Raw genomic sequence first — 14,833 nt, 5'->3', positions numbered from 1 at the left:
GAAAAAAAGGGGTCATTTTGAAGAGCTCAGTGAATTCAAGTATGATACAGAACAGCAAATTATCACCTGTAAAAGAAAAGTACCGCCACTCCAAAACATCAAGGCGGTAGACACAGCAGAAAATGCTTACTTGATATAATGTCGTTGCTTCAGCTAAAAATCCTGGTGCTTTTATCCCAGTGCTGGACTGATTCTAAACAAAACATATGTAGTACACCAATATCTCCATTAAAGTCTGCACATGGTAGAAGCTTCAAAATAATGCCACATGTAGGTAATGAAAAAGTGCACAATTTATTTAAAAATGGATAGAGGAAAAAATATAACAAAAATGTCAGCAACTAGAAACTGGAGATAGCAAAATCCACTAGGAGGGGGGAAAACAGAGACCCTGCATAAGGTCCCAGCAAACCTTCAAAGAGGTCCTGGACGCATTTCGTGCCTGTTTTGGCACTTTCCAACACTTACTTTCTGAGAAAGTGACAAGACATGCATAAAGCATGTCCAGGACCTCTTTGAAGGTTTGCTGGGACCCTCTCCAGTGTCTCTTTTCCCTCTCTCCTAGTTGATTGTGGTGGGCCGCCTCGTCACCTGACTGGGTACCTCCGCCAAGTATGCTTCCTAGCTAGAATCAGGAAACCCATAGCGCTTTAGCCCTCAGTCGACCCAGCTTAACTGGAGTCTATCCAGAGTCTCACACCCTGGAACAGGGTCCTGTGTTACAGCTCCAAATGATTAAGCTCTCCTGCAGAAAACATAGCTATAGAACTGTCTCACCCAAACACTAGCCAAGACATAGTGAATGGTGAAGTAGAACTGTTTTATTAAGTCAAGGCACCCTGAATTTGTACACAAACCCCCAGCATGGTGTCTCCTTTGAATAGAACATAAAACCACCCAGACGCTTCTGTGTCTGGGAGATAATGGAGTTATCTCTCTGGTAAACTAATTATCTTCCGGACACAGAAAACCAACATATAAAAAAACCCGAAACCACATACAAAATAGTGAAGCACCCTCACATGCCATACATTCCTTGAAAGGTCTCCTTGGAGTGACCATCCTTTCCAAAAAGAACCCTGATCGGATATGGCCAGCCCGAAGACTGGCTGCTCTATGATCCGTGGCGCTCGGGTGAAAGTCCCGGTCACTCAAAACAGCAGCCCTTTCCTTGAATTAGGCCAGCTCCCCCAAGACCATTAGATGCCTCATCAGCTCCTCTATCTCCCCTCCAAAAAGCGTCCTGCTAGGTGGTAGTGGGGTTGAGAGCGCTCTGGTTAAAGTACGGTGGAGCTACGATCCACTCCAAAGTCCCAGAAGGGTGCTGAAGAGGAGGCACGGCTGGGAAGGGTGCTGAAGAGGAGGCACGGCTGGGAGGAAGTAGTGTAGTGATTATAGCTCCTTCCAGAGGAGGTGGAGGGTTGGAGAGCTAGGCATAGTCAGGTAAGGTGACTGGGCGGGGGGAATAGTCTTTTCAGATGGCAGAAGGTCTCTGTGGCAAGGTCCATAGTCCTTGGGCAGGAGGCTAGCTATCACACTCTTCCAAGAGCTTGTGGCATAGGTAAGTTTGCCACATATATTTTGCTATCTCCAATTGCCTTTTGCCTCTCCCTGCTTCCCCCCCCTTTTTTTTTTGAATGCAGGATGTTTCATTTCTACCTATTTGCACACTGGCTTTTGGTGCACATATTGGTGATAACATGTTATTAGATGGGCTACTAGTCGCTGCCATTTTTATTATTTTACCAGAGTCCTCCAGTGACTGCAATCTAGCTGTTATGGCCCCCAGGTCCTCCTGGACTAATGTGATGTCTGCTGCAAATAGATTTTGAATATCAGCCTTGCTTGCAGGCTTTTACTCCAGGCTGAGACTGGTTCTAGCCCGATGACCAACAGGTAAGTACTCCGGCTGAGGATCAGGGTTTGCCCCTGTTACACTTTGTGTCTTCCACTTCGGTCTCCTCTGATGCAATGTCGGGGTCCTCCCTACTGGGCTCTGAGGCTCTTCTTGTGCTGGGTGACGCACATCTGGCTTTTGCAGAGCTGCAGTAGCTGGAAACCGGTCCAATTGCCATTCCCTGGATGAAAGTATCAGCTGACCACTATCAGCCAATGACTTGTACACTGTGCATTAACATTTTCAAGGAATTGATATTAGCCAGCCCAGAACTCTTGTTCCGGGCTGGCTAAGGAGGCCTCAATTTTGGTATCCAAGTGGCCTCGTACACAGATTGGATGGATTTGCTTCATTTGGTACAGAGCCATTTGAACTTTTGAAGATAGACTTACAGTTTCTATAGGATTTGGATGTGAAAGCAGTGATTTTAGAGTTGACACTGAAAGCAATCGGCCAAATGGTGCAGGTCCGATCAAGTTGACCAAAATCTGCTTGGAATTGGCTGTAGTAAATATAGGAATTGCCAATCCAATCTGAATTCAGTTTTACAGAAATTTGTTGATCTGGCCAAAATGTGATGCTTAATAAATAGTATGTCCTATTTCGTATATGAGAATGTAATTTTGCCTAGAATAGGAGACTGAGACTCACAGAACCTTTTTCATAGTACAATAGTGTTTCAAAGTTTTATTGCCGTAGAACAATGCTAGAATCTTATTTTGCAGTTGTATAGTTCCAGTGTATTTCTGTTCATTACAGTAGAAGAGTTCCAGAACCCTGAGAAGAATCTCAGGATGTTTTCCTCAAGCATATGACATTCCTTTTCCCTATTATTAAGACATTATTATTAGGACCCCAACATATATTCCCACAGCTTGGGTGAGTACAGTAATCTAGAAGTTAAGGGAAAATTCAGCATGATTATTATTATTATTATTCTTTAAATCATCCTTTTATTCATTTTTAAAGTCTGCCGACCTGAATAGTGGTACATCTGAAATGGAATGTCTTTTCTGTATGTCTAAATTACACTATTACCAAATGATGACAGTTAATAATCTGGAGAACATTTAAAACAGAAGAATCTATTTACATTTGAGAACATTCATAACATTCAATAACCACACCATATTGTCTTCTTACATTTTAATGATTAACTTTTTTTTATGGGCAAAAGAAAGAAAGAATTTATTATAATAATGCTTCTTTCATTATTGGGTATTTCCTAATCTGGTAAAGAAAGAAAAGCTCAGTTTGTTTCCATTGCATCCTTTGTCTACAGAACTCTTATTTTCTAAATGTGTGTTGCATGGTTTGAGATGGTTGACATTTTTTATGCAAAAAAAATTGAATTGAGTAGGATAACATGGGGTCAACAATGTTCCCTGCAGCATCAACATTGAATAAAATTTGCCATTTTATTCTGTCAATGGCTTATAGAACTTGATATGTATTCCATATTGCCAGACGCTGGGAATGTCAGAGGTTCCGTTGACTGGACCATGAGAATCGCTAATAGGGTCAAAGTGCAGCAGTAAAATGAGGTGGGAAGGGGCTTTGTGTTCATTTTTTTTCCTAAAATATGCATGCCCCATAAAATAAATATATTCCCTTTTTATGCCCTCATGGGTTTCTTTAATGTATTTATTTTTGGGGAGGTGTGTGTTGGGTGAGGGGAGGGGGGAGTAGTGCAATATAACAGGTATCCTCTTAATCAGTGGTTACAGGTCTTTGTTAGAATTCTGGGGAAAATTATTTGGGAAAAATATTCTTCTATTGGTCTACAGACGTATTTGGTCAATAACTTTGCTGTAGAGGATGATCAGAACTGCTGCCCAAGTTCCAATTTCGAGGTTTCTATTTTTGTTATTTTATTTTTATAGAATAATAGCTTACACAGATAGTGTAAGCCTGATTCTATCTATAGTGGGGCATTGGCATTACTGTGCCTGTAACCGTTGAGGGAGGGAAAATAATAAGTGGGCTATGGCAGAGTCCTTCAACATCTTGTTATACTTTGTACAAAATATACAATATGACTAAAAATATTCATAAAAAGTCATACAACAATGGTGAAAACATAACAAATTACAAAGCACACACTTTAAAAAATTGCACAGAATCACAGGAACTGATCCGAATAAGAAGAAAAAAAAGAGGGCTCAATTCTCACGTGTTTATTTCATCTTGTGCCCACTGCTCTTTCTGGCAAGAATGGAGTGATTGTAAGAGATGGTTTCAACCAGTGGTAGCTGGTGAAGTTTAAATACAGTGCTGCAGAATCTGATAGCGCTATATAAATAATAATAATGTACTCATGTACTCACCCCTGACCCCAGAAAAACATCACGCCCTGTTCATTAACACCATAAACTTACAGTTACAAGTATTTGGGAAACAGCAATCACCCCGTTAAAGCCCTACAAGATATGACAATGCAGGTTTGTCTTTTAGAATATACAGGGTGTGATGGCCCCATACAAAACCTGTGTGAGGGGTCTATACCTAGGAAATGCAAGTATTTCAAAAGTGTCCAATATAACATGACTAATTGCTCATCTTCTCCTTAGGATTTCCAGCTGTCAACAAGTATTTTTTTTTCTACCACAACTCCTCACTTGTCCTTAGCAATCAAAGAGATTAGTTTTTTTTCTATTTTGAAACAAATGGAGGGGGGAACTCTGCCCCTCCTGCCCCTATGGACCATCCTTCACAGGTCTTAATACTGTCTGCATCGTTGCAGAGAGAGCCAATGTGTGGAGGAAAAGAAAGTATGGCGCAAGTATTTAAAGAGAACCTGAAAGTAGCCATTATTTGTGACTATCTACTTTATTACCAGCAATGAACAAGGAGCACCCCACCAACAGGGAATGTTTGAATCAATTATCAACAAAGAGAGTGACAATGTCCATTTTAGTATGGAGCAACACAGGTCTTTGTAGAATATTATGTTTAGGTTTCAAACTGTAGGAGAGTATTATTAACAGTTGCTTTGTCATTGTTGTATTAGAATTGCATTAAGACAGATGCTCTGAGAGATGCCATCAAGTGCTAGAGTTGTGATGTAAAGAGATTCAAAAGAGTTGAAGACGTTTCCTTAAGCATATATTTAAAGGTGCATTGTTTCAAATAGAATACTGTAGTAAAATATCAGAGCAAATAGCCAGGAAATGTTGCCATATAGCAGTTAATTGATTTCACAGAAGGAACATTTGAATGTGACCCACATGTCAGAAGCCTCGATGCGCCGCAATAGATGCTACAATGAAGCGCCTGGATGCAGGTCCGGATCAAGGATTTTTGCCGCCCTAGGCAACAAAAATTTTGCCGCCCCATTCACTTCACAGTGATCATGTAGGTTTAATCCCACAAGATAAAACATTACCTTACCTTGAAGGGTTAAACAAGACTCTAGTGGCTTTCATACTGACACCTCCGCTATAATGCCATTGTAACTATGAGAAGCATTGGAAATGCATAGCGCTTCAGGTCACCAATGCTCCTGTATGAGGAACATTGGATTGGTCAGCGCTGCCCCATTAGTGACATTGAGTGAGGTAAGTAGGCAAGCAGTGCAGAGGGAGTCTTGGTAAAAGATAAATGTAATCAATCCCCCACTTTTTTCTTTTTTAACTAATTTTTATGGTGGGAGGAAACTAAAATCTATGTAGGGACAGAGACACACACACACAGACCCAAGCAGACACATACACTTTGCCCAAGCAGACACACACACTGATCCAGACACACACACACAGACGCAAGCAGACACACACTGACTCAAGCAGTCACACATACACTGACCCAAACACATACACAGACACACACACACACACTGATCCAAGCAGACACACACACTGATTCAAGCAGACACACACACCGACCTAAGCACACAGACACACACACACACACACACACAAACATTGATGCAAGCACACACACTGATCCAAGCAGACACACACACATACGCACTGATCCAAACAGACACACACACTGACCTAAGCACACACACACACACACACACATACACTGACTGAAACAGGCTGACACTGACACACAAACAGGCTGAAACAGGCTGACACTGACACACACACTGATCCAAGCATACACACACACTGACTGAAAAAGACTCACTCACACGCACAAGTCCCCCACTTGCCTTTATGGTCTTTCCGTGGGTCCCAGTCCAGGCCTGGCTTCCCTTATTCTCTTTAAGCTCCGCCCCAATGTACTCCCGCCCACTTAACCCTGAGTGCAGGGGAAGGGGCGGAGCGATTGTATGATGCACCAGTACTCTGCGGCATTGGAGGTGTGTAGGAGAGGGTGTAGGGGGGGGACGACAGCTCTGTGATCCTGGCTGGCTGAGGATGATGGCACCAGGCGCTAGTCTGGGCCACGTAAGTGCTCCCTAGTACCTGCCATCACCTGCGGGACGCCAAACACAATTTGACCCGTATAGAGGGGCAGTCAAAACCAGCAGTTAAGCTGCTGCCGGCGCTTCCTCTTAAGTAGCGCCCTAGGCAGCCGCCTAATCGGCCTATAGGACGCGCCGGCCCTGCCTGGATGATATCTTCGATAGCTTCTGGATGAAAATACAGGAGCGTGCACAAGCAGCCATACCTAAACACCATGAGAAAATGGGGGAAATGCATCCTGCAGGAACGGAGCGGACCTCCTCCGGGTGATATCCACACGCACGCAAGCCAGTGGTGTATCCTGGTTTTGTGCTGCCCTAGGCAGGACAAAACTCAGGCGCCCCCCACCCGCCCGCGCCACCGCCACCCAACCCTTCCCCCCGCCCGCGCCACCCCCACCCAACCCTTCCCCCGCCTTCTAAATACACACACACACACATTCACTGACAGATACACATACACTAGCTAACAGAAACACACACACTAACAGACACACACACACACACTAACAGACACACACACACACTAACAGACACACACACACACTAACAGACACACACACACTAAGAGACACACACACACTAACAGACACACACACACACTAACAGACATACACACACACACACACACTAACAGACATACACACACACGCACTCACTCACTCACATATTTAACACATTTTTTTATTTAACCCCGCCAGCCACCTTACCTTTGGAAATACTGGGGAGGGGGGGGTTCTCTTTCTCCCTGGTGGCCCAGTGGCTGCTGGGCGGGCGGCTGGCGAGGGAGCACTTCCCCTGAGCTGTCTGCTCAGCTCCCTCGCGCGTCGCAGAGTGAGGCTGGGAGCGGCTCCCAGCCTCACTCTGCGGCACGCGAGGGAGCTGAGCAGACAGCTCAGAGGAAGAGCTCCCTCACCAGCCGCCTGCCCAGCAGCCGCAAGGCTAACAAGGCATTTGCCCTGGGCATTTGGGGGCGGCTTTTTTTGCCGCCCCCTGGAAAATGCCACCCAAGGCAAATGCCTTGTTTGCCTCGCGGCTAAAATGTCCATAACGCAAGCACCTACCATACTAGATGCCTGCCTGGTCCCCTCAAGACATAGCTTCTATGCATCACCCACAGAAACAGAGGATCGCCTGAAGGAAACGGCGTGCATCACCCAGACCCTCTGCTTACCCCGGACAGGGGAAGGACTTGGCCTACAAGGTTCCTGAGCCGGTGGAATAAGGATGCAGGCTCCCACACAAGCCTGGGGTTGGAGGAGCATGTGGCTGTGCGGCACAGCTGATACTGCACACAGAGCGACCCTCCCCTGCAACCGCCTAGCCACACTTCTTGCTGACCTCTATGCTCTCCCACACCTGGGCATTGGCTGATTCTGGACTACCCACATAGGGCACTTGGCCTAAATTGCTGAGATGTCCGTCTCACCCTAGACACCACAAATTCACACTTTGGTGCCCTCCGATGCATGTAACCATCGACACCCATCCTGTATTATATATCTTATTCCATTTTTCTTGATGCCCATCTTATTTAGCGTTTCTTACTAAACAGTGATATTAGTGCGCAGTGTCCACTGGTTTATATAAGCATGTAAGACTAACATGCTATGGTAGTTTCTGGCATTCTCTCAACATATCTAACTTATGTTTTAAGCTTGATAACCTAGTAGTAAGCTGAAACAGGTGCCTAGCATGATTTATTAATCTTTTATAACTCTACCTTAAGGTAGCTACACTATATAGTCAAGCATGTCCTCATATATTATTTTATACGCCAGCAATGTTTATGTCTAGTAAATCTTACCAATAACCTCACCAAGCTGAACCACCCTTTGACATATATGCCTAGCCTGAATAGACCAACGTAAAATTAGTGCTGTATTATTATTATTATTATTATTATTATTACTGGCATTTATAAAGCGCCAACAAATTCCGCAGCGCTGTACAATTGGGAAAATGACAAACACAATAATAACAGACCGATACAACAGGTAGAGGACCCTGCCTGTGAGCTTACAATCTAAAGGTTAAACTGGGGAGATGAGACAAGAGGTAGCAGAGGGATTTGTATGTGATAGCAAAGAGAGTTAATAGTATAAATGCAGCAGCTGATAGCATGTGAAGGGAATGAGGAGGTGATTGGCTATGGTTCCAAACAGCTGTAAGAGCATTTTCATTTTATCACAATGCCACGTGTCTATACTAATGTTATTATTGTTGTGCCTGCATTGACTGTTGGGGCATTGCAGGATTCTTCGTATTTCTCTATGAGCACTGCAAAAAAATTAACTAAATAATGATAATAATATTTTATATACATTTTCTATATGTGATCCAGTTTGGTACCACGTAAGTGACAAAATAAATAACTTTGTCTGTGTAATCTGGATTATTCTCTGTTTTAGCCACTCTATATTTTGAGGCTGCATTCATGTCTCTTGACTATCTTCTGCATGGTTTGAGTGTAACAAAGCTCCTGCAGGTAATAAAGGCTTCATTCTATTGACGCCTGCAGCAAGCTGCCTTATCTGCATTTTCAATCAACGAGACCCTTCTTTCAAACTCCTGACCACATCAAGGGGGCAACCCAAGAAAGAAAAAAAAAAAAAAAAGGTGTTGTCATGCTATTTGTGTTTCAAATGAATAAAAGGTGAAGTTAGGGTCTGTCTCTGATGCTGTACAAAATCAATAACAACAAAACAAAGTTTGAATTTACTTTATGTATTTTTTCCAAAACATCCGCAATCATCAGTGAAATCTGCCAATCAGCTGTCCGATGCAGTCCCTGCTTCAGCAAGCCGCATACCATTTTTTCTTATAATAAGTAATCTACACAGAAAGATTTAAATAAAAAAAAAAAAACCAAACAAACAAACAAAAAAACCTAACAAAGGGCAGATAAAGACAATATTGAATCTGGGAAAATAGTGTTGGAATGTTATGACGTTTTAAATCCAGCTTTCAAGATGCTGTGAATTGTAACTCCAATCACTTTCAGCCAGACTTTGAGAGCAATGGTAGGTCATAGTCTAATCCCTACATCCCCATTAACCCTACACATACCCTAACCAGCCCTAATACCTAGACCACCTCAGCGGTAATGTCAAATTATGCAAAGTCCCCAGACGGTGACAGTTCCACTTTAATAAACCTCAGGCCCAAATACCTGAGGTGAGTTGGATATTTTCCTCCAACTTACAGGGTTATTGACGAATGAGAGAGTCTGAATCAAAAGGCTAGCGTCTAGGTGTCCAAAGGTAGATCCTCAGATGTTGTAAAATTACAACTCCCATGATGCTTTGCAAGTTGTAATGTTCTAAAACCTAGAGTTCTACATTTTAGTCTTGGTATTTGGGAGAGAGTAGAGTCAAATCCATTTTACATGTATACTATTTTTACAGAAGGATGGCTGAATGCATGCGCGTATTTTGGATTGTAGAATTAAGATGCCCTAACCCACATTGAGAAGAGAAGAAGATGGCAGTATTTAAAATGATATTAGAGATACATTTTGTTGTGTTCTTCCAGAATTGTATTGCTTTATCTACTAAATACTAAGAAAGTTTACAAAAAAAACTGATAGGTAATTGAACTGTTGTCAACATGTTTTCATGTTTTTCATGTTTTCTCCATTGAAACATGAAAGGCTTTTCTTACTCAATCGACAATTCTGGATAATTGAGAAGGAAATCTAAAAGCATGCTATTTTTGTCACTTCATGGTCAATTCCCACTTTAGTTAATAAACTATTATATTTTTACCCTGCGGCTTAGGAAAGTGTTAGCTAATTATCTTTTATGGAAGGGCTTTTCCCAGAGATACCTATGCTTCCTGTACAATATGTAAATTCAAAATGTAAACATTAAACAATCTATTCATTGTTTTGGCAATAAAGTTTTTTTTATTGAAAAGGGTATTTTTGTGTTTGATCACATGAATCTACAATGGAACCAGTAGAATTTGCCCAAGGCCAGAGCTGTACAATAAGAAAGAAAATTTCAAAGGAGATAAGTAATAGCATCCAAAATTGACTCAACGGTAGAGGCTCTCAAGGTAACGTTCTTTTGAAAAAAATAAAATTAAAATAAAGTATCGCATCTTTAACCCCTTAACGACGAGTGACGGACGAGGTCCGTCACTCAGGGGAATGCGTTAATGATGAGTTAAAATTAACCCCAGATCGCTGCAATCGCGGCGATCGTGGGGTTAATGGTGCTCCGGTCTGCCTCTGCATTAGAGGCAGACCGGGAGCACCGGATCCGGCTGCCCCAGTACATGTGCCCGCTCTGACAGCATGTCAGAGCGGGCACATGTGCTGGGTATACTCACCTCCGCCTCCCTGCACTTCCGGGTTCAGTGTGAAGTGCAGGGAGACGGATCAGTGTTGATCCTGCCCCCTGGTGACAAAAAAGTCCCACCCCCCTTCACCCCCCCTTTACCCATTTTAATAAAAAATTAACCCCTTCCCTGCCAATTGATCACTGACTACAGTGATAAATTGGCAGGGATTACATTTTACTATGATCTGATTTTTTTTTAACCCCTGAGGGTTAATTATTATTTTTTTTAACCCTCAGGGGTTAAATTTATTTTATTAATTAATTTAAATATTTTAAAATGATAAATTTAGCTAGCTGGGGAGGGTGGAAGTTAGTGGGGAATTGGGGGATTTAGTATTAGGCTAACTAGGGGTTACCGTTAAAAGTTTAAAAATAAGCTTTAAAAAGTTAAAAAATGAAGTTAAAAAAAAGTTTTAATAACGTTTAAGTAAAAAATGAAAAAAATAAACCCTTTAACCAGTCCAAATAAAATTAACCCCTTCCCTGCCAGTCGATCACAGCCTACAGTGATCAAAATACAGATCACAGTATTATACTGTGATCTAATTTTTTTTTAACCCCTGACGATGAACTTTTATTTATTTTTTAACCCTCAGGGGTTAAATTTATTTACTTAACGGGGGGCGGAGCCTAGCCATCAAGCAGAGCAGACGTGTATGTCCTGAGCTCCTGCAAATTGGGCTGAATTTAAGTCTTTAACCCCGGTAAACAAGTGACTTTAACACAATAACGAGAACCACAATACTGAGGGGGATCCAGCAAAGCGACCTAAAGCCTAAGCAAAGCCTAATACCCACCGGGAACCGGCGATCCACTACTGCAACCTGCTATAACGGAGCAGAGGAGAGGCGGATCTCCCTGCTCACAAGCAACACAAACGTTTGGAACTGCTCCTACCCCCCCCCCCCCCTTGGACCGGCGGGGGTTATCCCGGTCCCCACTGGACTTTTACAAGGGGCCACCACTGCACTTACCTTATAATCCACACTGAGGCCCAGAAACGATCTACAGGCCTCACCGCTAAAACACTCGGAGCAAAGCAACCTGAATTAAGATGGCGGTGGCGACTTACCCTCAAAACGATACCAGCGTGCAATCAGAACTGTTCCCTTGTTGCCCCATAGAGCGACTCCTACAATGAATTGATGAGCTCTTTAGGCACTTCTGGAGAGCTCTGGGGCACCGGGTAGAACAGCTGCAGCCCCAACCACGTGTGAAGGCGCGGAGGGGTGCAAACCAGGGAGCGCAGGAGACCCCCTTGGGCCTAGTTGCTCCGGCCACTGGCCTACCTGGGCTGAGGGCCACCAAGGGCTCGACCCTAAGACATCGCCCACATAGATGGAGGGTTCACCGCCATTGGCGTCGACGCACCATCGGAACCCACCGCTGCTCCCCACCCGGGAGGGACCCGGCCCATCCGGACTTCCGGGTCCGTGGCAAGAAGATGTCGGCCTCATCACCGGCCCGGGGCTGGAGGGCATGGTTGCCTCGCTCCCAACGGGCCGCTACCTCTGCGCACTACCTCACTGCAGCTATCACCGACTCGGAAAGGGGCTGGAGGTGGAGATATGCAGCACACTCGAATTGCAGCAGAGCTTCCCAAGTTAGATCCCGCAACCAGTCCCGAGCAGAACCCAGACAGGGTATTGGGTGAAGAGCCGCTACACAATAGACCGCTAACTACTTCAGCCGATGACCAGTACCCGCACGTGAGCCCAAATCTGCAAAATAATGACATAGGACCTCCTGGGCACGCACACTGGACTTCCACAATAGTGAGAGCCTCGTATGAACTAACTAATTACCTGCAGCCTCATGCCTAAATGCTAGAATGTACAAGGGCCTTGATAACTGGATCCCAGTGGTTACAGCGCCCGCTGGCTTTAATCTGCGCAATATCTACACGTAAACAGTTCCAGCCTTAAGATTACATGCATGTTTATTGTATTCCATTGCAGTACCGCATCCCTTAAACACTTGTTTTTGACCCATTCATATTGCGGGTATGATATTTTGCCTAATACATAATCCCAGTGGAAATGCACGGTATATAAGATTTCGTGTTTAACATATATGTTTATATCCAGCATGTTGACCTAGCCTATTATTTAGCACCTACTATATTCGATCAGCATGTCTAGATTTATATGTTGCATGTTAACCTGGCAAGAATAGGAACAATTCTAATTGACTGCACTGCTTTGGTTCAACTAACATCACTCAATCCTGAACCTCTTTCCTGATATGCATCTAACTTATTGTACCTACCAGCTATACATGCCTGCATAGCCTGTTGTCATTTATTTATTTTTTGTTATTATTATCATTATCTACATGAAAACTGTGCAGACTCACTAAATGCCATGCTAGTGTAAAAAAGGGGAAAAAGAAAAAAAAAAGGAAAAGAAAATGCAAAACGATTGGTAGGTTGTGGCTATAAAAAATTGTGACTAGTAAATCTCAACACTCTATATCACGGTTCTTCTGATTTAGCAAAGCTGCTGATTTAGCGCAGATTAAGATAGTCACTTTAACTGTAAAAGGCAACCGATGTTAACTCCTGTTATGTTTCTACATTTATATACAAAAAATGTGCATTGCTCAAACGCCATTATTGTAAGATCAATGTGCTATGTTGATGCTTGCGAATGCTATTGTGGCAGAGTGAGCTGTTTTGTCTACTTATGCACTCAAAAATAAAGAATTCAAAAAAAATAAAAAAATAATTTATTTACTTAACTAATTTAAATATTGTATAATTAAATATTTTGCTAGCTGGGGTGGGTGGGAGTTATGGGAAAATTGGGAATTTACTGTTAGTGCTGCTTACTGCTAGTTAGGGGTTAACGTTAAAAAAAAAGCTTAGTAAAATTTGAAATCTTTAAAAAAAAGTTTTACGAAAGTTTAGGAAACTTTAAAAAAATTAATAAGCAAAACAAAAGTTTAATAAATAGTTTTAAAAAGTAAAAAATGTTTTAAAAAGTAAAAAAATACATTTAATAACGCTCATTACCACTACACCTGGTACAAGCTAGCGGAAAAATGTTCAAAGGTTCAAAATATGCCTTTTGAAATACCCTGGGATGTCTTCTTTAAGAAATGGTATGGCTTTATGGGGTATTTGGATTATATAGCCTGGTAAAATACTCTAAAATGGGACATGGGCACAGCGTAAAAATTTAAAGTTGGGAAAAAAAATGGAATGGCTGTGTCCCAAATGTGCCCCTCCGATGTCCAGATATACCTGGCAAAGGTACATACGGGGGTATTTTTTGTACTCAGCAGACATAGCTGAGCAACATATGAAGTATTATACAGTGGTAGTACACATATGGTTTGCAAAATATACTGTGCAAACTCACTTGTGTGTCAAAAAGGCAGAAAAAAACGCTTATTACCACTACACCTGGTACACGCTAGCGGAAAAATGATCCCACGCTAAGGTTCAAAATATGCCTTTTGAAATACCCTGGGGTGTCTACTTTAAGAAATGGTAGGCCTTTGTGGGGTAGTTTGAATTTAAAACCTGCGAAGATTCTTGGAAATTGCACTTAGGCCCGGCGTCAAAATTCAAAGTTCGGTAAAAACTGATATGGCTTGGTCTCCTATATGGCACTGTAGCTTCACAAAATAGTGCCATAGACATACAATGGGGGTGTCCTTTTACTCAGAAGACTTAGCTGAGCATAATTTGGGGGGTTTGAACTTAGTGGCACACATGAAATATACAAAATGCCCAGCAAAAATGCAATCCGTATGTAAAAAATGCACAAATTTTTTTTTTACCACATACTTTGGCATGTAATGGTAAAAAAATGGGGGCATGTTAAGGCACAATATGCACCTTATGAGATACCCTGGAGTGTCTACTTTTACAAATGGTAGGCCTTTGTGGGGTATTTTGGAACAGTCAAACTGTTATAATACCCCAAATGGAAGCATAGGCTCATTAAATCCGTCTCTCAAAATTCTACTGTGAATACTGAAAAGGACAGGTCTCCTGTATGGCACTGTAGCTTCACGAAATAGTGCCATAGACATACAATGGGGGTGTCCTTTTACTCAGAAGACTTAGCTGAGCATAATTTGGGGGGTTTGAACTTAGTGGCACATATGAAATATACAAAATGCCCAGCAAAAATGCAATCCGTATGTAAAAAATGCACAAAATTATTT

Source organism: Pelobates fuscus, chromosome 7 (genome assembly GCF_036172605.1).
Source record: "Pelobates fuscus isolate aPelFus1 chromosome 7, aPelFus1.pri, whole genome shotgun sequence".
Taxonomy (NCBI): Eukaryota; Metazoa; Chordata; class Amphibia; order Anura; family Pelobatidae; genus Pelobates; species Pelobates fuscus.
Note: the sequence above shows the minus strand (reverse complement) of the source record.